Source organism: Equus caballus, chromosome 25 (genome assembly GCF_041296265.1).
Source record: "Equus caballus isolate H_3958 breed thoroughbred chromosome 25, TB-T2T, whole genome shotgun sequence".
In the NCBI taxonomy this organism is placed as follows: Eukaryota; Metazoa; Chordata; class Mammalia; order Perissodactyla; family Equidae; genus Equus; species Equus caballus.
This window is the reverse complement of record NC_091708.1, coordinates 12,480,642-12,504,706: the sequence shown is the minus strand read 5'-3', so window position 1 is coordinate 12,504,706 and position 24,065 is coordinate 12,480,642. Positions and strand designations below refer to the sequence as shown.

Genomic DNA, 24,065 nt, shown 5'->3' with positions numbered 1-24,065 from the left:
AACCAATAATTTCCTAGTTATACAATGCCTTGTTATAAAAAAAAAAAAAAGGAAAAAAGTCTTATTGCTCTCAGGGTACCACTTTAGTACCACATTTCGTATGGTGACCAGCCCACAATTCAGCGAACATCGTGAGTTTTGGGCCTACGTCTAAAGATACACTGGACTCAGTCACATACTCAGGCACAGAGCTGTGCAGCCAGTGGTGTTGGGCTCTGCAGCTATAAGGTCAAGACGAGTTGGGACTGGGGAAGCTGAGTTTTATGGTGGTGCAGAAACCGTGAGCTGAAAGAGCAAGCTGTTGGCGGAGAGAGATGCACAGAGAGAAGTTACAGGTAGAGAGAGACTGCCTCTAAGAGTAGGCTTGGTTCCTGGCAGCTTTCCAGTTCCCACAGCAGTCCCCGGAGTCTGGCTGTGCTGAACTTCCTACCCTCCGCTCCACGCGCTTCCCTGTTAGATGCTACATAACTGGCCCCCTAATCCTGACCTACCTTGTTTTCTGCTCCTTCGGGGGTCACAGGAAGCTTAACCCAGACATTCATCATTATGAAATAACTAAAGCAGACGACTCTCCAGGTCCTCCTCTCAGATGCTAATAACCAGTACTCTTGGATAATTCCCTTCTCCACTCCACGCTGCAGGCCTCCCATCTACAGAACAAGACACGGAAGGATGAATGTCTGGCTCCCAGTGGTACAGTCCACGGTCAGAATGTTTCCCTCAATACCACACTTTTCCTGTAGTACAAGCATCCCTCGTTTTATGTGCTATATACTTGCCTAAATCATATGATTTCTCCTGAAATATATTCTTCAGATTTAGAATATAAATGGATACGTACTAATATAACCACATAATATTTGCAATGTAGATATTATACACTTTTTGGTGAAATTTAATGTCTGAATTTACCACTAAACCATAAACTCCATGAAAGCAGAGACCATGTCTGTTTCTGCTTACCACTTTATATCTAGTGCCTATCACAGGGTCGGGCACTACTAACAGCTTAACAAATATGTGCTCAATGGATTACTGACAGGTATAAAATTTAGCTTAATAAGGAATGGTCCTGGGGCAGTTATTCCTAAGACCCATCTTAAACATAAAAATGGAACTTCTGATTCTCTTCCTGGCTCAGCTGCCCCCTCAGCCCTGTCCCTCCCCCCACCCCAACCCCAATCTTCTCCTCCCCATATTCTCGACCTCAGTAAATGGTATCATTTTTCACTAAGTTACTCAAAGTAAAATCTATGAGTAATCCTTAATCCCTCCTTCCCTCCACTTTCCACATGCAACCTGTCTGCAACATATCTTGAGTCTCTCCTCTTCTATCTCCACCCCGCCCCTCTACTGTCACCATTCTCTCCTGCTTCCACTGCTGCACCCTGCTTTTACTCCCACCCCACTACAATCAATTTTTTTCTTTCAGTAGCCAGAGCCATCTAAAATATAAACCAAAGCACACACCTCTTGCTTAAAAGTCTATTGGTTTCTATCTGCACACGGAACAAAATCTACAATCCTCAGCACCATCCACCCCAGCCCACCCACTCGTGTGCCATGCTGCAACCACACGACCTTCTGCTCCTTCTTGCCTTAGTGCCTACACACCTCCTCGTCCCCAGCCCTGCCTCTCCTAAGGACAGCACCTTCACAAGTCTTCAGATCTCCGTTCTGAACCTTACCTTCTCCATCACTTCTCTTGCCATCACTATGTAAAGAACCCCTGCCCCTCTACTCACACAATTCCCAATGTTACCATATGGTTTCCATCATAGCATACTTATTCCTAACAGAAATCATTTTATTTATCTGTTCATCATCTCTCTCTCCTCCACCAGCCTGTAAGCTCCTTGAGAGCAGCAACCCCGCACCTAGAACAGCGGCGGATATATAATCAGCACTCAAGAGTTTCTTGAATAAACAAACCTCTGTAGTATCTGTTTTGCTCTTTTAAACCACATTTATAACATATAAAAAACCACCTGCTTGACATCGTCTCACTTCTAGACACAGCACACGGTGAAAACTACGATTAATGAAAGACTGCTTAAGTCTGCGGATACAAGACAGGAACTTTTAGCGGCACACCAGAATAGACTGTTAGATCTGGTCTATCACCAATCCCAGCGCTTTCTACAGTGTGCGCCAAGAGACTTCTTTGGGAAGAGAACCTGCTTCTTATTACTTTCCTCCAGATAGGCGCTTGCTTTTACTAAAAATTCCTTACATCCTTTTTCAGGATGCTAGGCTCACTATTACACGATTCCTCAAATGCCAACTTACTGAAACCTAGCCCGTAGTGTTACACCTTCCCCTCGTTCATACAAGACATCTTGAATAGAAACAGAGCTACCATCAGGTGCCGTGACACATGGATCCCGAGATCACAGCATAAGGTCACACCCCACCCTCCGCAGGGAACATCAGAAGCGTTGGGGGATCACTCACTCTTCCTCCCACCCGATGGTGACGTCATCTCTCCCTCTGCACCCACAGCCTTTCACCTCCTCTGGCCCCTTCTGCCTTGAACTCGAGCCGCTTGCGTCCTGCTGTGCCCGCCTCCCAGGCGGAGAGCTCCCGCGGGCAGGAGTCTGCACCGCCGAGAGGCCAGCACGCGGGGACTCTCCGCGAGCACGGCGCGCTTCCCGCCCGCCCTCGGTTCGCTCCTGCGGCGAGAACGAGCCCCGCCTCCGGGCCGCCGAGAGCAGGGGCGCCGGCCTCCACCGCCTCCCGCCGTCTGGGACCCGGCGCCGTCTGGGGCGCGGCGGCGGCGCGGCACTCGGGAGGCGGCGCCCAGCCCAGGGTCGGTCCCGTCCTGGCGCGGCCCGGGCGGCGGCCGCGCGTCCGCAACCCCACGCGCCCTCGCGACAGGTCGGGGCGAAGGCGCGTCACGCGCTCCGGACAGAGGCCCGAGCGGGGAGGCCGAGCGCCGGCGGGAGCCCTGCCCGGAGGCGACAGCGCGAGGCCTCGGACGCGGGCGCCGCTCGCACTCCGGCAGACGGCGGGGCGGCGGACGCGAGGGCGGGGCGGTCCTCGCCCGGCCCGCCCAGCACGCCCCGCCCGCTCGGACCTCGGGACGCGGGGTCACCCCGCGGGGCCGGCCCGGGGGTCGCGCGCACCCCCGGCCCCTGCCCGCGCCATCTTGGAGCGCTGAGGCGGCCGCTGCGGCCGTCGCTCAATCGCAGTTCCCGGGCCAGGCCCCATGACCCCTCCACGACCCCTTCCACGGCCGGGAGCCGCAGCAGCAGCGCGCCTCGCGGGAAGCTCCGCACGGCAGCCACGTCCTGGCCGCGCTCCGGAGCCGCGGGACACCCGCGCCAGCCGGCCGCCGCAACTGCCAACGAGCCCCGCCCCGGCCCCAGGCCTGCGGTGATTGGGCGCCGCTGCCCGCGAGCCCCGCCCCGGTCCCGGGTCTGCGGTGATTGGCCGCTGCGCGTGGGTTCCGCCCCTCAGCGGGACCGAGCTTGCTAAACCTGCTCAGGGCGCGACAGTGCCCGGACTCAGGCTCTCCGTGAAGGCCTGGTGTGTGGGGCCTTCTGCAGCCCGGTCCCGCAGCCAGCATTCTCCAAGAGGGGACTCAGAGGGTGGCCCAGCTGCAAGGGCCCTTAGAGCGCCTCTGCCACCTCGCGAGGTTTGCAGATGCCGTCACTGGGGCTCAGAGAGGGGACCGACCTAGCCAAGCTCACACTGCAAGTTCGCCTGAGGACTAGCTTGTGGTCCAAGGCTCAACCAGAGGGACTTCTCCCTTTCACATACCCGCAATGATCCTCTTACTATCCTTTCTGCCCAGACGCTGCCTCACACCCAAAGAAGGCGTGTCGCCCGGACAGCTGGGCCTCCCCTAAAATCTGAGGAGCTCTGCCGCAGACATCGTCCCCTGACAAGAGCCTGAGGCATGGATTCGCCACCGAGAGATATGGAGATCCTTGAACGTCAGGTTGAGTTTAGACTTTAAGAGCCAGTTTGGGGGTGGGGCCCCACTCCTCCCCTTACTCCGCAGCTACTGCGGGGAAGGTTTGAGAGGGTCCGCTGGCTGGCAAAGCTCACTGTCTCTCTCTCCCTCCCCCTCCCCTTGTCTGTCTCTGCTCTTGAATTAATACCGTTTTTCTCTCCCCTCCCTTTTTAAAAAAGCACCACCATGGTTAAATTTTTCAAATTCCTTAATATCGTTAAATATCCAGTAAGTGTTTACATTTTCCTTATTGTCTCATAATTTCCTTTTACAGTTTTTCAAGTTACAACCAAAGTCCATGTCCTGAAGTTGATTTCTCTCTTTCAGGTCTCTTTCTATCTATTCTCTGTGTTTTAAGTTTGCAAGAGGAAAACAGAATAAATTATGATAATCTTTGTAAACATCTGCTCTGAAGACAGCTCTCTGGCTCAGACTCTCTCGCGGGCCCCCGCTTTTCCTTCAAGATGCAATGATGTGCGGTTATTTAACATGGTGTCAGAGGTTCTCAGCGATTGGACCCAACCACGTTCTCCAGCTTCCTCTCCACGCCCTCCCTGCGCCCGTGCCACCATCCTGTCAGATCCTTTTACCTTCTCCCAGACCTCCCAGCTGCTTTCACCCCCTGTCACAACACGTGTCTCTGCCCAGAACCCCCCAGTTCCTGTGGGAACCGGTCTCAGCTGAGGGAACGGATGGTTGCTCTGGGCCCAGCTGTGCCCTGGAAGCGCTGAGCAGGAAATGGGCTCTGCGTAAGATCAGCACATCTCCCTTTACCTGGGACTGCCCTGGTCTTAAACCTGAAAGTCCCATGTCCCAGGAGCTTCCTTAGTACCAGGCAAAATGGAACACAGTCTCCTTAGCTCTCTGCACCTCAGAAAATGTCATAAGGGAATCCTGCAGGGGGCTTCCATATGGAAAAATAGGGTCACACAGGTAATAGCTACCACTCCCAAGGTAATGCAATAGGTGAGCTGATTGCGATCTTGGCTTTATACATCCTATGAGTTTTGACTAGTGTAAATGACATGTATACACCGTTATTATTTTTACTTTTTTACATGTGGCTATTAGGAAACTTAAAATTACACATGTGATTCCCTTTGGGGCTCCCGTTATATTTCTATTCTACCTACTGGTGTGATTATCTTTTATTCTAGACAAAGGCTAATGCTTAGAGATCAGTATGGCACTTTAAAAATGTTTCTCACCAATGATTTTGTCCTGAGTGCAAAGGAATCTTTCCGTATTTTAGATAAACAAGACCCATTGTACTTTGATTTGTGTTTATCTGGTATCATTTCTCTATCATTTTACTTTTAGCTTATTTCTTTATATTTAAAGTAGGTTTCTTTTTTCTATTTTTTAATTTATTTTTTAATTGAGATCACATTGGTTTATAACATTATATATATATTCAGGTATACATCATTATATTTCAACTTCTATATAGACTACACCGTGTTCACCACCAAAAGTCTAGTTTCCATCTGTCACCATACAAATCTTCCCTTTTATCCTTTTCACCCAACCGCCTTTCACCTCTCATAACCACCAATCTGTTCTCTGTATCTATGTGTTTGTTGTTGTTGGTTTGTCTTCCACACATGAGTGAAATCATATCGTGTTTGGCTTTCTCTGTCTAACTTACTTCCCTTAGCATAGTACCCTCAAGGTCCACCCACATTGTCACAAATGGCACGATTTTGTCTTTTTTATGGCTTAGTAGTATTCCACTGTGTATATAGACCACATCTTCTTTATCCATTCATCCATTAATGGGCATTTAGATTGTTTCCAAGTCTTGGCTATTGTGAATAATGCTGCAATGAACATAGGGATGCATATATCTTTTTGAATTAGTATTTTCTCTTCTTTGGATAAATACCCAGCAGTTGAAAGGCTGGATGATGTGGTAGTTCTGTTCTTAATTTTTTGAAGAATTTCCATACTGTTTTCTATAACACCTGCATCAGTTTGCATTCCATGAGCACTGTATGAGGATTCTCTTTTCTCTACATCCTCTCCAACACTTGTTATTTCCTGTCTTTTATCTGATGGGTGTGAAGTGATATCTCATTGTACTTTTGATTTGCATTTCCCTAATAATTAGTGATGTTGAGCATCTTTTCATGTACCTGTTGGCCATCTGCATATCTTCTTTGGAAAAATGTCTATTCAGATCCTCTGCCCATTTTTTAATTGAGTTGTTTGTTTCTTTGTTGTTGAGTTTTATGAATTCTTTATATATTTGAGATATTAACCGCTTATTGGATGTATGAATTCCAACTAGCTCATCTCAATTGGTAGGTTGTTGTTTTATTTTGTTGATGGGTTCCTTTGCCATGTAAGGTAGATTTCTTGTAGAAATCGTATAGTTGGTTGCTTTGTTTTTTGTTTTTTAATCTAATCTGAGACTATCTGTCTTTTAACTGGAGTGTTTAAACCACTCAGATTTGATATGGTTATCGACATGGTTGAGTTTAAATCTACTGTCTTGCTGTTTGTTTTCTCTTTGCTCCATTTGTTCTTTTTTCCATTTTCTACTTTTCCTCTTCTCCTACCTTCTTTTGGAGTAATGGAGCACTATTTTCATGATTTCGTTTTCTCTCCTCTGTTGGCTTATTGGCTCTACTTCTTTGTTTTACTTTTCAGTAGATACTCTAGGGTGCTTAGCATACATTTTAACTTATTACAGCCTACCTTCAAATAATAGTTATTGCTTCATGTAAAATGTAAGAACATGGAAACAGTATCCTTCCACTTTCCCCTCCCATCTTTCGTGCTAATGTTGTCATACATTTGCTTCTACACACTGTTACTATTTTGCTTTAAATAGTCAATTATTTTTTAAAAGATTATGAAAAGAGATTATACAGTGTCTTTTATATTTACCCACGCCTTAAGCATTTCTGATCCTCTTCATTCCTTTATGTAGATCCAGATTTTTCCCTGGCATCATTTTTCTACTGCCTGAAGTCCTTCCTTTATTTAACTTTTCTGATAATGCCAGTCTACTGGCAATAAATGCTCTCAACTTTTGTTTGTCTGAAAACAGCTTTATTTTGTCTTCACTTTTGAAAGAAATTTTCCTGGATATAGAGTTCTAGGTTGACTTATTTTTTCCTTTTCAACACTTTAACTATGTCATTCAGTTGTCTTCTGGCTTGGATAATTTATGACAAAAAGTCTTCTATAATTCTCATCTGCTTTTCTCTGGGTAACGTGTCTTTTCCCCTCTGTCTGCTTAAAGTTTTTTGGGTTTTGTTTTTAAACCACTGGTTTACAGCAATTTGATTAGAGTGTGCTTTGTGTGGTCTTTCTGCGTTCCTCCTATTTGGGGTATGTTGAGCTTCTGGGACCTGTGGGGCTGTGTTTCCTTTCCATCAGATTTGGAAATATTTTGGGTACTAATTCCTCAAAGATTTTTCTGCCTCTTCCGACCTCTACTTTTGAGATTCTAACTAAATGTAGTTAGATTAGTCACCAAGTCTCTGTTCTTTTTTTTTTTCTAGCTCGTTTCCTCTGTGTTTCATTTTGGATGGTTTCTATTGCTACATATTCAGGTTCACTCTTCTTTCCTCTGCAGTATTTCATCTGCTCTTAATCCTTTCCAGTGTATTTTCATTTCAGGTATATTTTTCATCTATAGAAATTCCCTTTATGTCTTTTTTTTTTTTAAAGGTATGCTTTTTGGTGAGGAAGATTGGCCCTGAGCTAACATCTGTTGCCAATCTTCCTCCTATTGTTTTTTTCTCCCCAAAGCCTCAGTACAAAGTTGTATATCTTAGTTGTAAGTCATTCTAGTTCTTCTATGTGGGATGCCACCACAGCATGGCTTGATGACTGGCATGTAGGTCCATGCCCAGGAGGCAAACTGGCAAACACCAGGCCACCAAAGTGGAGCATGTGAACTTAACGACTTGGCCACAGGGCCAGTCCCCCTTTGTGTCTTTTTAATCTTAATTTCTCTCCTCATTATATTCATGTTTTCCTTTATATTCTTATGCATATTTATAATAGCTAATTTAATCTCCTTGTTTAATTCTGTTGTCTCTGTCATTTTCATATGTTTCTATCGATTTATTTTTCTCCTGATTATGAGTCATATTTTCCTGCTTCTTTCCATGCTGGGCAAATTTTGATTGTGTGCCATACTTGTGAATTTTATTTTTGAGTGCTGACTTTTTTTGTGGGTGTATATTCTTTCCAAGAATGTTAGGCTTTGTTCTTCCATGCAGTTACTTGTGGATCTTCTGGGATTACCCATTTGTTTATTCAATATGACCATATTTTCCTTTAAGTACTTTAATATGTGTATAACAAGTGTGTTAAAGTCCTTGTCTGCTAATGCCAACATCTGGGTAATCTAGGTGATGATTTCTATTGACTGTTTTTAATTTAGGTAATTGGTTACATTTTCCCATTTTTTCACATGTCTAGTAAAGTTCCACTTTTTGCTGAACCTAGAACATGCTCCTTACATATGGGCATGGTCCCCACTCCCAATGCCTGGCTGTCACTTCAGCAGAAACATGGAACCGTGGAAACTATAAAAATAGAACCAAATGGAAATACTAGGTCTTTAAGAAAAGTACAATATGTGGATTAAAAATTCAACACACTGGAAATGGCAGAAGAAAGAATCATTGAATTTGAAACTAGATCAACAAATATTGTCCAATCTAAAGAACAGGGGGAAGAAAGATTGAAAGAAAATGAACAGATCTTCAGTGACTTGTGGGACCATATCGAGAGGTCTTATGTATGTGTAATTGGAGTCCCAGAAGGAGAGGAGAAAGAATAGGACAGAAAAAAATTGAAAGATATAGCTGAAATTCCCCAAATTTGGTGAAAAACATCAATATTCAGATCCAAAAAGCTTAGTGTATCCCAAGCAGGATAAGTACAAAGAAAACTTCAACCTAGACACATAATAGTCAAACTGTTGGAAATTAAAGATAAAGAGAAAACCTTGAAATAAGCCAGAGAAAAATGACAGATTAAATATAGGAAAATAATGAGACAGGTGAGAGCTAACGCTCATCAGACACAATGGAGGCTACTTTTACCCAGCCCCACTGCTACCACCCTGTCATCTCTTGCCTGGAATATTGCAATAGCTTCCAAACTGGACTCTTTTCTTTCACCCTTTACTCCCTAGGGTCTATTTCCAACAGTGCAATTACTGTGATCCTTTCAAAATGTAAGTCGGTTTCTGTCATTCTTCTCCTCAGAACTCTCAGTAAGTCTTCCCATCTCATTCAGAGAAAAAGGTAAATGTATTCCAATGGTTCTCAAGGTCTTTTATCCTTGCCTCCTCTTATTTCTCTGATCTCATTTCCTACTATCTCTGTCTCGTTCAGCAGCTCCAGCCTCTCTTGCTCTGTATCTTTCCTTAATTGCTCCATGTACCTCCTGCCTCAGGACCCTTGCCTTTGTCATGCCTTCTGCCTGGAATTCTCTTCTCCCAGACAGTGGTACAACTCTCTTTCTTCCATTTCAGGTCTTAACTCAAATGGCCTTCCCCCATTACCGTACTTAAAATTACAGCCCAACCCAACCCTCGCATGCCCTCTTTCACACTTTACTCTTTCAAGAGCCGCTATCACCTTCTAACCTCTTATATACATAGTTTACTTTCCTGATGTTGTTCATTGTCTGTCTCCCTGCTCCATGAGGGGAGGGATTTTTCTCTTAGACTATCTTCATTTCTTAATTGCTTCCTGCAATAGAATCTGGATCTCTCTGAGGAAGAGAGACTTTTTGATTAAGAGCATGGCAGGTTTTGTTGATTTTAATTAACTAGGACCCCATGCATTGTGTCTAGGTATTTATGCATAATAAATTTTTGAAGTTAATCTTTAATGGAAATAATTTTCCGGCTTTATTTAGCCTTAACACATTTTATTGTGGTGATTGACCTATTTTGATAAAGAACAGGTTCATTTTGAGGTCTTTAATGAGGACTTTGTGGTATGTGGTTTCATATGTATGTAATGAGCCAATTTTTTGAAATATTAATTTATATATTTTTTATTCCCAGTAATTCCTTCCCCAGAATTAAAACATGCGGGTAAGGCATTCATTTCATTGGGGATGATCATTAGAGTAGGAAAACAGACAAAGAGGACAATTCCTAGCTTTTGGTTAGATGAATAAGTGAAAAGCAATAAGATATATTGGAGTATTTGAGGAAGCCATTTGGTTTAAAACAAATTTGGCCTGACTTTGTTTTTCCAAAGGGTCCTAGCATGGCCTATTGAGCATGGATTGTACATCTGCTTTAAACATTTACAATGTCCCAAAGACAAGAATGATGCTCTTAAAGGTACAGATGTATCTCCCCCGACAGCATTTCCTTAAGGCTAAGCATCTCTTCCTAGAAGCTAAGGATTAATTACTGACCTGCTGTGCTCACCTCGTTACCACTGATCTGCTGTGCCAGCAAGCGATCTTGTGACTATTGTAAAAGGAACATTCCTATCATATGTGATGTATGCTCTTTGTCCCAAGACAGTATATAACCACTCTGCACACCCCACTTCTTCAATTCCCTTCCTTCCCTGGGGAAGGAACACCTTAGACTACAGTCCTCAGACCTGACTCATAATAAACTCACCCAAAATTTTGATTTATAGATTGATTATGGATTCTTTGTGTCGACGGGTTTTAAAAATAGACATTTGAAATTCTAAACAGAGACAGTCGCTTTGAGAGAAAAAGCTTTTGAGATATCAGAACCTAAACCGAAAGGCTAAGGGCATGAAATATTTGCAAAAGCAATAGGCATGGAAGAATACTGTGATACGTTCAGTAGGATGTAGTCCCTCCTACCCCCGTCAGTCCCCCCAAATTTGACTCACTCTGATAGGGGAGGAGGAGTTGGGGTCCCTTGTGGGGGATGCAGTGGGGTGGGATGCAGAACCCTAGAAAGGCTTGAGAATATGAGCTAAGAGGGGATCTGAGCCTCACTTTCCATGGAGCTCAGGGAAGTGACACACCTCACAAAATTCCCCTGCACTCAGCGTGATGTAAGTGTAGAATAGAAATGGCTGCAAGTGAGTCCTGCTCCTTAATCCCGCCTAGAGCGCCACGGAAGAGTAGCTGGATGTTTTCTGTGCCCTTCAACAGGGGCAAGGCAGGAGCTGAGAGAGAGCTGAGAGCCTGAAGAGGCCTCAAGATCAGAATGCAGGGGCTATAGCTGCTATTTACATGGTCTATACAACTGAGTCGATGCAAAATAATCCATAACCAATATATAAATCAAAATTAGGGTGAGTTTCTTCTGAGCCAGATCTGAGGACCGTATAGCCTGGGAAAGTTATTTCACAAAGGATTGAAGCGCTCCAAGGAAGTCGGGATTGACAGAGTGGTTATATACCATCAAAGAGCATGTATTACATATGATTGGAATGTCTCTTTTACAATAGTCACTAGACTGCTTTGCTGGCACAGGATTTCACACAGCAGTTGATGAACACAGCAGGTAGCAGGTCTGTGGTCTCCAGCTGGGTGGCCACAGGGTGAGCGCAGCAGGCTAGCAATCAATCCTTAGTTTAAAGAGAGATGCTTGTCCTTAAGGAAATGCCAATATGGGTGAAGTTAAATCCTTATCTTTAAGGATATTGTTCTTGTCTTTGGGACATAGCAAATGCTTAAAGCAGATATACAATACATGCTCAATGGCCACGTCAGGCCCTTTTAGAAAAAACAAGTTCAAACTGAATTAGTTTTATACCAAATGGCTTCATCATGTACTCCAATATATCTTATTGCTTGTCATTTATTTGTCAACTGGATACCAGATGGGAATGCAGATGTGAACAGGCTTTGATGATGACAACTGAGGCCCAGTTGTCCTGCCTTCTTCCCCAGTCACAATGGATAGCTTCGGCTCTATGCATTTCTCTCAAAACTAGGGAGGGGGGTTGGGGAGAGGCCTTGACTAAACTGAGATCCACTGAACCAACTGGAGTTAACTTTCAGTCATTCAGAAGGAAGGGGCTCACAGAGACAACTAGCTGTCCATCAGAGATCTGTGCTGCCCTCCTAGAAGGTGTTGCTTGGAATCAACTGCTCAGCCAGAGAAAGCATTCTCTAACTGCTGTCAGTAGTAGGTCTGCTGTCTCGGTGAACACAGCAGGGTGGTAGGTCTGTTGTCTCAAGCTGGGTGGTTACAGGTGAGCTGGGTGGTCAAAGGTGAGCACAGCAATCAGTTCCTAGCCTAAGGAAAGATGCTTATCCCTAAGGAAATGCCAATGTGGGGGGGAAGTTGTGCCTTTATCTTAAGGCCATTTGTTCTTGCCATAGTAAATGTTTAAAGCAGATATACAATGTATTTTAGGGAACAGACTCTGCCATTCTGGTGAGTTACCCAGTTTTCCTGAGTCTCTTCAATGTATACGTGTGACAAATAGAAATGGCAAGCAATAGGATATATTGGAGTATATGAGGAAGCCATTTGGTGTAAACCTAATTCAGCCTGACTTTGTTTTTTCCAAAAGGGCCTGACCATGGCTGTTGAGCACGCATTGCATATCTTCCTCCCCTGCAATGTGTAGGGACAGGGGGTATATGGGAAGTCTCTGTACCTTCTGCTCAATTTTGCTGTGAACCTAAAACTGCTCTAAAAAACAAAGTTTATTAATTAAAAAAATGCCAGTTAGATATTAAAAATCAGAAAAAATATTGATTCACTAATAAGATTGGATAACTGCTCAAATTCCTTATCATAAGTGTAAAGTCAGAGAAGTAGCACCCCAAATATATGGTTAATCCTAGTACCATTTACAATGTGACATTATTACCGTGTGACCAGTTACATGTTCACTTGTTGTTGTGCAATTGGCTATGACACCATGATGAGAACATGCACCAAGCAGATGATTCTGAGCCTCGCCCAGCACTAACGAGCACAGTGCACAGGTGTACTCCCTGGTACGATTTTATGTGAGCAGGTGTGCATAGGCTTGGATTAAAGAAAAGATCAGCGCAGAACTACGCTTTTTCTAATCAAGGGCACATTTAAGGAAGATAAAATAAATGCACAGAATGGCAGGAAAAAATTTATTCTGAGGTCTGTCCAGAAGGCAGTCAACTCAACAGGATACGTCGTAATGTGGTAGTAGTCTCTAGTGTGTCAAAAATCAAAATGTAACAAGTTTGCATGTGTCTGTTGTCTTACTACATATTAAAAGTTATTTAGAACATATATATATATGTTCTATATATATATATATAAAAGAAATATATATATATATAAAAGAAATAAATCAAATACTCGTGGAACCTGACAAACCTCCATTTGATTCTTGTTTGATCAAACTATATTATTCAAGAGTTTGGTACAATGTATGTTTGAACATGTCTGTTTTAATTCTGATACCCTCTTTCTCTTTCAAATAACAAATCACACTCTCTTCCACAGCTGGAATAAATATGTCATTCTGTTCTTTTTTAGCTTCTTGTAATCTTGATGGTGTCTTATGTTTAGTTCTAATCCATCTGAAGTTTATGACAGTGTATGGTGTGATGTATGGATCAAATGCCAACCTTCATTCAGTTAAATACTGTTACTGTCCCACTCTTTATTAAGAAGAGATTCCTTCTTCATGCTATTACTTTTGATCTGACATATGTGTGTTAAGTTCTTATAGTTGTAATTAATTTTCTGGTATCTCTGATACCCCTGATTTTACAAAACTGTAAAAAACCAACGGGGTATAGTTCAGTAATTGTTACTTTGTAATAATTTCAAATCTGGTAGGAAAAATCTAACATTGTTACCTTCGCAGAATCCTTGTATTGTTCAATTGTTTTTCACTAACAATTTATGTAGTTCAGTAAGTCTTTAGGGGGACTTAAAACCACTAAATAACTATGTTTCTAAACCTAAGTTTCTATCAGCCTTACCTCAGACATAATGAAATTCAAAATTTAGGAGTAGACCCCAAGAATATGCATACAAAGAAGTTCTTCTGTTTGTTATAATTTGAGAGCTTTCACCTTAGAAATCAAAGTCATTTTTATTGGAATTTTCCTTCCATGCCCCTCGTCAATCACTCTAACCTTCCTTGATACTCCCATAACACTCATAATGTTTTCTTGACTCAAGTCTGGAATTATGTTTGTTCCTGATGAATGTTCTCGCAAAGTTCTCCTTTTCTGAGCTCATATTACTGCTAATTGTTTTCTGGTTAATTTTTAGAAATACAATAATTGTGTTTTCTGCAAAATTTGACATATATTTCTTCCTCTGCTATATTTATGCCTCTTATTTTGTACTTGACCATATTTTTATATCTATTTGCACTTGACTGCACTTTAGAGCTATTTGAAGTGGGAATAACTGGTTTCTGGTCTGACATACCAGAAGCTTGGAAGTTGTCACTCTGTACTAACAAGTAAAAAGCTGAACAAGATGATAAATCAACAATTCTGCTTAGATCCCAAGAGAAGTGAGATCACAGGGTAAACTGCTGCCCCCTACATTGGAGAGACCAGACTGGGTTGCTGATGCTGGAGGACTTGGCACGTGGCAGGAGACTTCCACATGGGCGCTGCTTCCCTGCCTCTTCCTGCAGTCCCTGGCCCTGGTCCCGAGTCTTCTTGGGCAAGCTACTCAAAGTGTGGTCTGCAGAACAGCAGCATGGGCATCACTTGGGAACTTCTCCGAGATGTAGAATCTCGGATCCCACCTCAGGCTCTCTGAAACTGAATCTGCATTTTCACAACGTCCCCAGATGACTCCTGAGCACATAAGTTCCAGAAGCACTGATCTCAGGAGCTTGTAGAAATGTTTACCACATGGCGGGTTTGCAGCAGGCACAGGTAACCAGAGCCACAATCAGCCACCCAAGTTTTCTTCAAATAGTGCCCTCAGTGGCATTAGAAGTTTGGAGCCATCACTCTTGAACTATAGAGGGCATGAATGAGGGAGGGATATGGGGGGGGCACTACTCAATGAGCGGCAGGTTTTGGGGTATGAGCCATGAATCCTCTCTGGGCTTTCCCCAGGTGTTTTCACATTCACTGTCTGCTGCAAGGGTTGGGGTGATACATTCTCATTTTACAGACAAAGAAATTGAGGCCCAGAGAGGGAAAGGAACTTAGCTAAGCACTCAGCACTGGGAAATGGAGTTGGAGTTGAAATTGGAGCCAGAATGGGAAGGCAGGTCTCTGGCTGTCTGGCCTGGACTGAGAGCACTCTTAGAAGGACAGGACAGGGTGGCTCAGCCCCAGTCTGTGCTAAACTGAGTGCCTGCCTACTCACCTCTCCCTCCTCCTCCACCCAGATGCTCTCTGAACAGCTATCTTGTCTTTTTGGGAGTGCTAGAAACAGTGGTTGTAATAATTCAGTTTGGAATGTTATGGCTTCCACAATACTCAGGGTCCTGGACTTAATCCCCAAGGGAACAAAGCATCAGGCTTAAATGAGAGCAAACAAGACCAGCCCTGGTTCCCTGGGAATCTTGATGGTCCCTGAGTCTACAGCCAGTACCAGCTGTGTGCCACCAACTCTCCAAAGAGCTTTCATCCCAACCTGTTGAGTTTTGCTCTTTTAGTGATAAGAACAAAGATTCACTTGCACAAGCTCAAGTAAATCTTTTCTCTTTTTTTCCCTCTAAGTAAGAATTCATTTGGAAGGATTAGGGAAATTACATAGAATTCAAGAACAGAAGTCTTAATAGAGTTGTAGCTGATAGAGCCTGAACTATCTGTGCCTAGACTATGAGGAAATTCAAAAAAATATTTTGGGTGAAGGAAAAGGTTTAATAATCCTCAATCCCACCCCTCTTATTAACCATTAATAAGACTTGGTCTAACCACATAGTTAACACAGCAAGTCAGATGGTATGGAGACCACAAAACAAAGGTAAATGCAGAGACAGTGCAGAGAATGAGAGAGAAGCAGAGACACCAGAGGATTGCTGGGAAGATGGCAGCATAGGAGGACTCTGAACTTACTTCCTCCCATGGACACAACAAATTTACAACTACCTGTGGAACAATGACCTCTGAGAGAGGATTGGCAACTGGATAAAAAGAATCTCCACAACAAAGGACAACACTGACTGAAGAGGAAGAGGCAGAACTACTTCTCTGCTGAGGAAAAAACCAGGTTATAGCCATGGTGCTTCACAGACAGCAACGATTTTAAGGTTATTATATATGAACCTCACAGAAATGACAAACCAGAAACTTACAATAAATACACAAAAAATTAAGAGAAATGAGCCCAAACATAATGCTAAAGAAAGCCATAAAATCACAAGGGAAGAGAGCAAGAGAAGAAGAAAGGAACAGAAAAGAACTACTAAAATACCAAGAAAAAAAGTAACAAAATAGCAATAAGGACATACTTATCAATAGCTACTTAAAATGCTGATGAGCTAAATGCTATAATCAAAAGACATAAGGTGTCAGATTAGATAAAAAAAAGTCTCATATATATGCTGCATACAAGAGACACATTTCAGACCTAAAAACACTCACAAACTGAAAGTGAGTGGATGGAAAAAGATATTCAATGCAAATAACAATAAAAAGAATGCTGGGTTAGCAACACTTATGTCAGACAAAATAGACTTTAAAACAAAAACTGTAACAAGAGACAAAGAAGGGAACTACATAATGATAAAGAAAATGATCCAACAAGAGGATATAACACTTGCCAATATCTATGCACCCAACATAGGAGCACCTAAATATATGAAGCAATTATTAAAAGACATAAAAGGTGGAATAGACAGTAACACAATAATAGTGGGGAACTTTAACACTCTGTTTACATTAATGGATAGATCATCCAAACAGAAGATCAATAAGGAAACATTGGCCTTAAATGACACATTAGACCAGATGGACTTAATAGATATATACAGAACATTCCATGCAAAAACTGCAGAATACACATTCTTTTCAAATGCACATGTAACATTTTCCAGGGTAGATCATATATAGGCCACAAAACAAGTCTCAATAAATTTAAGAAAATTGAAATAATACCAAACGCCTTTTCTGATCACAACAGCATGAAACTAGAAATCCACTACAAGAAGAAAACTGGGAAACTCACAAATATGTGGAGATTAAACAAAAGCTACTGAACAACTATTGGGTCAACAAAGAAGTCAAATGAGAAATCAAAAAATACCTGGAGACAAATGTAAATGAAAATATGACATGCCAAAATTTGTGAGATACAGTAAATGCAGTACTAAGAGGGAAGTTCATAGCAATATAGCCTACCTCAAGATATCTCAGACAATCTAAAAGTACACCTGAAGGAACTAGAAAAAGAACAAATAAAACCCAAAATCAGAAGAAAGAAGGAAATAACAAAAATAAATGAAATAGAGACTAAAAAACAATAGAAAAAAATCAGTGAAACTAAGAGCTGGTTCTTTGAAAAGATAAGCAAAATTGACAAACCTTTAGCTAGACTCACCAAGAAAAAAAGAGAGAAGGCTCAAATAAATAAAATTAGAAATAAAAGAGGAGAAAGGACAACAGATACTTCAGAAATACAAAGGATTATAAGAGAATACAACAAAAAGCTACATGCCAACAAAGGAGATGATCTAGTTAAGAAATGGATAAATTAACTTACAAACTAACCCACAGTAGGAGACGGACAGCAGGCCCAGAGAAAGGAGCTGGCAGGAGAAAGGAGCTGGCAGGGGCCTCCAGCAGCCGGCCTGCGGTCCCGCCCACTGTCTAGTCATTAGTTCTGTCATCAGTTCACTTGGTTTTTGTTTGTTTGCTTACTTGTTGCTTTGTTTGTTTGTTTGGTCTTTCAGTTTATGCCTGGAACCATCACACAAAGGGTTTGAGGTAATCCAAATATACATCCAAGGCCAAAAAATTAAAAATAAACAGGTGAGGAAATGGAGCAAAGGGAAATTAAAAGTAGAAAAATTATAAAATTACAAAGCTAGGGAGGGGTAAGATTCACCTCAAATGCAGACCATGGAGAGGCCTTCTCAGCCACAGAGTTGACATGAAACAACACACCCAGAGCAGGTTTGAAGTTAGGACAGAAACTCAGATGTACAAGAAACATTCTTGTATTTATTTTCACCAACCAAATTGTTTGACATTGAGCCCCCATCTGGTGAGGTTGATGGGAATATTCTGTCTCAATCAGTAAGAGGCATTCCACCCTCCTAGGGGTTTCCCAGAGTCAGGAAGCCTCACCCAGGGCCCAGAAAATGATGGACATTTGTTGGTTGCCCTCCCAGGATCTGTTGCCTCTCTACTCCTTTCTGAATGACTCCGGAGTTTCCTTTGTGCAGCAGCCACATGTGCGGGTGAGACTGACCCCATCTTCTGTGTCAGAGGAGCGCCCTGCTGGTCTAAGTCCATCTGCACAATCTTACCCCACCTGCCACTGGAATTGGTTTGTGGTTTGCATCCGTCTAGTCAGAGCAAACCTCAGGACACTTGTTCTCTGCTGTGGGAACCAGAGGTTTCTATCCCACAAGTGAATGGGAAACCTGCAGTCCCAGGGCTGGCAGCAGCCATCTTGTGACCATGAGGAGTCAGCCTGAGAACAAAGCTGACACACAGAAGAGTGAAGAGTGAAAAGAATCTCAGAGCAAAGGAGCTGGAGCCTGATTTACCATGCCTGAGGCTGGCCCTACTTGCGAATAAGTCCACGCTATTCTTGAATCAGGTTGAATAGAATTTTCTCTTTTGTGCAATTGAAGGTCTCCTGCCTGATACAACCTCCAACCTCCACACTGTTGTGGCTGCTCCTGACCACCTAGAAATCCAAACCCACAGATTCACAGCCCATCACATCTGCGCCATAACCATTGGGGCCCAACTCTTACTAATGGCCAACGGTTGCTGTGGAATTGAGGATTATTATAACTCTTTGCCTTGCCCAAAATGTTTTTTGGATGTCCTTGTAGTTCGGGCACCCCCATGGGAGGGTTTGGAGGGTGTTAATGCCATGAGTCACATAGTTCCCGTGGGAAGAAGGGATTGAGAGCTGCTGCCTCCCAGAGGTGCAATACTGCCGCGAACATGATTGGAGCTGGGCTACAGGCAGGAGAGTGCAAACATCTCTGTTCCCTCGCAGGTAAGTCCCGCTGTTCAAGGTAGGAGCCCTCTCTTCCCGGTGCTACAACCTGAGGAGAATTCTTGCCATGGTGCCATTGGGCAACGCACTGTGATGACATAGCTGATATTTTTCACCTTATTCTTACTGAACACAGGCCTCTGGGATAATACCAAAGCAAGTCCAGTAATCAGCAGTTCTACATAGGGCCGAACACTACACTCCAAGAACCCAGCTCTACTAAAACCTGGTTCTGTGTTTGTCTGTTAATTTTGCACACATCAATGACTCTTCACAGGTATGCACCAGCTTCTGGTGAGGATCTAAGATTTTGCTAGCATAAAATAGCTATGATATGATGTCACTGTGGTTGTGCACAAAGCTAACAGCCAACATCTCTAGAAATGTGAAGGCTCTTTCCTTCTAGGTTCTTAGATAGAAGCTTCCATTGCCTATGGAATAATGGGGTGGGGTGGTGTGGGGAAAACCGGGTTAGTTTTTAGTCCTAGTCTCATGGTCCACAACATGCACCTTGGGAGAGTCCCTTCTCTACTCTAGGTTACTATTTTCCCATGAGAACAATGAGGAGTTTAGAAATCAGGTGTTCTGACAACGTGGGATTCTGTGACAGTCACTCAGTTAGGTGTTTCTGACGTACCATGGGTTCTTCACAGCAGCCTTCACATCCGTGTTCCTGAGGCTGTAGATGATGGAGTTGAGCATGGAGGTCAGCACTCCATATAAGACGGAGATGAGCTTGTCTGAAAGGTCCTGTTTGTCTGTCCCCAGTGGGCTCTTAGATTTGCACTTCCTGTACATGAAAAGGATGGTCCTTAGAAGATGACAATGACTGTGAGGTGGGCAGAGCAGGTGGAGAGAACCTTTTTCCTCCCCTCAGCTGAAGAGATCCTCAGGATGGTAGCAATGATGAACACATAAGAGACAAAAATGAACAGGACTGGGACCCCCGAGGAAGATCACATTGGCCACCCCTATACTGATCATACTGATGGAGATGTCAGCACATGCCAACTTCAAGACAGCCAGGATCTCATAGGTGAAGTGGTTGATGACGTTGTCCCCACAGAAGGGCAGTTGCATTGCCTGGGATGTCTGCACCACAATGTTGATGATATCAGCTACCCAGGAGCTGGCAGCTTTGCTCATGATGATGGGGTCTCTAAAGGAGTTGCAGATGTCACATAGCAATCAAATGCCATCATGCTCAGGAGCACACACTCTGTGGTTCCCATTGCAAAAGAGAGAAACATCTGTCTAAAACAGGCTGAGAAGGAGATGGTTTTCCCAGGGGTCAGGAAGCTTTTGGGAGTAAGGGGGACTGAGGAGGTTGTGTAGCAGATGTCCAGGAAGGAGAGGTTCCCCAGGAAGAAGTACATGGGCATGTGCTGGTGGGAGCCAAGGATGGTCACCAGAATGAGGACCCCATTGCCCAGCAGGATCATCAGGTACATTGACAGGATGAGCACAAAGAACGTTTTCCCTAGTTTTGGATGGGCTGAGAGGCCCAGGAGAATGAACCCCACCGCCGGGAGGACCAATTGAACCTGTCCATGGTGCATCTGCTCTGTCACCCGCAGGAACTCAGAAGGTCAATCTCAACACTCTCTGACTCTGAAGTGCTGGCTTGCCAGTGAGAAATGCACTTTCTGCTGAGAGGAATACAGCTTTAACAGTGGATGGTCTCTCTGTGGTCCTAAGTAAAATGCAGGGGACTAGAAAAGAATCTACTTCGTGACCTCAAGCCACCTTGTGTACGTGAGACATTTGAAATGTCCCTGTGGTGATTTAATTTACCTGATCAGACATTCTCATTTCTACTGATGTGTATCCTGGACAGTGGACTCATCTTGCTAAACCCTGGTCACAAGAATGAGACTAGGTTCTCGTCATATTCCCTCTCTTGGTGCAATGATCAGCCCTGAATCTTCAGCTCTTAGCAGACTTTCCTGTCTTCATGTTGCCCTCATAGAACCATCCTCTAACCTTCCGCTCACCCTCCTGCAATAGCCCACCCAGGCCCAGGGCCGTCCTCTCATCCATGCCTTCATCCCATCCTGTCTTCCTCTCTGCATTCATCAGCCATCATGACTCACTCACACTTGGCTCTGAAAATCCACAGCCCTTCAGGGAAGGGTGCATTGGCTTCAGTGTAGGTCACAGTTCTGGGAAGGGGCACTGATGGGTTACTTTGGAAGGGCAAGGTGGACAGGGAAGGTCACTTGGGGAAGGTGACATCCAATCAGGTTCTAGAAGGAGGCAGTGGGTTGCACTTGAGCAGATGTGTTGTGGAGGGTGGTTGCATTCTAAGGTACTTATCATCCCCCAGCTGTGGTGCTGTCCTGGTCAGTTTGGCCTGATGCTCTAGAAAGCCAGGCTGGGTTAACAGCCACCATCTCAGCCTCCAGAAATCCCCGTGGGCATCTCTGTCTCAGTCCCCTGGGTGGCTTCTCATGCCGCTGCCACTGAAGTCTAACTGATGCCTTATCTCTGACTTTGAAGACCTCAGCCTTGGAAAAGGGACCTCCAAACATCTAGTCCACCTGGACTTTTCTTTGTACACCCAAGCTGTAACTATCCAGTGTTTGCTTGATGCGTTCCAACAATGAAGGTCTCATTACCTCCTTAGGAAGCCTATTCTACCTTTATTCATCTTTTACCACCTGGAAATTCTGTCTCTTGGGCCAAATCTCTTTATATCCTCACCCATTAGTTCTAGTTCTGCTCTCGAGGGACACATAGAGCATGCCACCCCTTTCTACCCTGTAATAGCTCATCAGAGATCTGAAGATAAAGCTTCTCTTAATTCTGCTCTTCTCTTGGGTCACCCAATAGGCTGAGTAAATCCAAATGTTTGCAATGGAATCCAGGCTTCAGGACTTTGTAAAGCTCCGCAGGGGGTTTCAATGTCCAGCAAAGATTGAGAACACGATGCTAACTTTATATTCTCAGATATTCCATTCTGCTGTTACCACCTTTTAAAAACAAACAAATGAGCAAACCAACAGAGAAACAAATGAAAAGCATTGTCTTCAGAGACTTTTGTGATCTCGCCCTGGACTTTTGCTTGATCAAAACCATTCCCAGGGGGCCGGCCCGGTGGCGCAGCGGTTAAGTGCGTACGTTCCGTTTCTCGGCGGCCCGGAGTTCACCTGTTCGGATGCCGGGTGCGAACACGGCTCCGCTTGGCACACCATGCTGTGGTAGGCGTCCCACATATAAAGTAGAGGAAGATGGGCACGGATGTTAGCTCAGGGCCAGTCTTCCTCAGCAAAAAGAGGAGGACTGGCAGTAGTTAGCTCAGGGCTAATCTTCCTCAAAAAAGAAAAAAAAAAAAAAGCATTCCCAGAATAGCAATGCCCACTGACAGGTTTTGAGGACCAGCCATCCTCACCTTCCTTGTGTTTTCTCAGGCCCTAAGTTGTCCGCCTCTCCTCTGCACATCCCAGGAAAGCTTGACGTGCTGGGGTGATCACTTCTGAAATAAATCCCCATCTTATTCCTCCACTCCTGAGCCTCCCTCTTCCCTGGGAACTTCTCCAGGTCTCTTCTGTCTCTCTTTCCATCCTCTCATTTCTCTTCCTTTTGCCCCCTCATGCATTTCAGTGAGTTGGTAGGGAGTAGGGGGCTCTCTGCTCTTTCCTCCAATGTCCCCAAGGTCTTTGGAGGATGGGCACCTCTGTCACAGCCCCTCTATGCCCTGGGTGATGCTCTGCTGACAGGGTCTGTGCTGGGCACATTTCTTTTTGCTGCACTGGGGAAAGTCAGTCTTGGGGTGAACACTTAGCAGAGGGACCCAGTTGGCTCCACTGCGTAGAGGAACCTGCAGTAGCTGGTGCTCTGGGGCTGGAGCTTTACCTCGGCCACATCTTTCTGCTGGGAACTTGTTTCTGACACTCCAGGGATTCTGATCATGTTTAGTCTCTTCCCTCCCCTTGGGGCAGGTGGGGCTAAGAACCCCTCTGCTCTGGTGGCACTTGCCCTGAGTCAGGCCCAGATCCCGTGTAACCCTAGTGCCAAGATCTGAAAATCTTACCTTTAAGTACGTTTCACTTTACTAGCAAGCCTCCATGACTAGACAGTAAGGGCCTCCTGCGTGTTTTGGCCAAGTTGAATGGTAGTTGAATGGCAGTTCTGCCTGGATCTTCTTACTCCCCATTCTCCATCAGTCCTCGCAAATGGCACTGGCTTGCTGCTGAGGTTGCTCCTGAGATTTCCCTGGCTCTTTTCTGGGGACCTTAAATCTCTGTGTTTCTAGGTGCTTCCATGTGATTTTTTCCTGGATCAGCATAAACCTGTTGACAGCACAGAGGGTTTTGGCAGTTGGTTTTATTTTACTCTGTGCCTAAAACCTTTACAAACTGCCTAGAAATCCGTCTCCTCCAAGCTCTGCTTTGTGGTCTGGCCCCTTCCCAGATTGCTCCAGGAGCACTTCCTGTGAGGAGTTCTGGGACTCTCCTGCCTTGTGCCAGCACACGATGCCCGTGCCATCAGCTCAGTCAGCAGATGCTTACTGAGCACCTCTTCTGTGCCAGGCATGATTCTAGGTGCTGAGGACTCAGAGATGAAAATCAGAGTTTCTGCTTCAGAGAGCTCAAGACTTAGGGGAAAACAGATGTGGTAATAAATCACTGCAAGAACTACGACAGCTACAACAACACTTGTAGAAGCGGCAGTAGTAGCTATTATTGATTGAGTACAAATTATATATCAGGCACCCTACTAATAATATTAATCTTATCTACTATAATTCTCACAACATTGTCAGGAGTAAAGAGCTCTTATTCCCACTCTCAGACGAAGAGAGTAAGTGCAGTAAAACACGCGTGTTTAAGGAGCTGAGGCAGATATCCTTAACCCACTGGTGACCTTTAAGTTGTGGGAAGCTCAGCCATGTTACCGACTGCGTTATCCTCTCGGCCCCTAGATGCAAAGGTCTGAAAGTGACTGAATGTCCATCTACCCCCAGCTTCTTCCATGCACAGACGGGATCTGCAGGGATGCTGTCTGGGGCCCCATGCC

At 44.2% G+C, this 24,065-nt stretch overlaps 1 long non-coding RNA gene and 1 pseudogene across 1 annotated transcript; one reads left to right on the top strand and one right to left on the bottom strand.

Moving 5' to 3' along the window:
* Positions 1-3,155: 3,155 nt before the first annotated feature.
* On the top strand, positions 3,156-5,235 carry LOC111770702 (uncharacterized). The gene is made up of 3 exons (XR_011432690.1): positions 3,156-3,637; positions 3,797-3,943; positions 4,286-5,235. It is a non-coding gene; the product is annotated as an uncharacterized lncRNA (long non-coding RNA).
* Positions 19,665-20,606, bottom strand: OR13C23P (olfactory receptor family 13 subfamily C member 23, pseudogene; annotated as a pseudogene).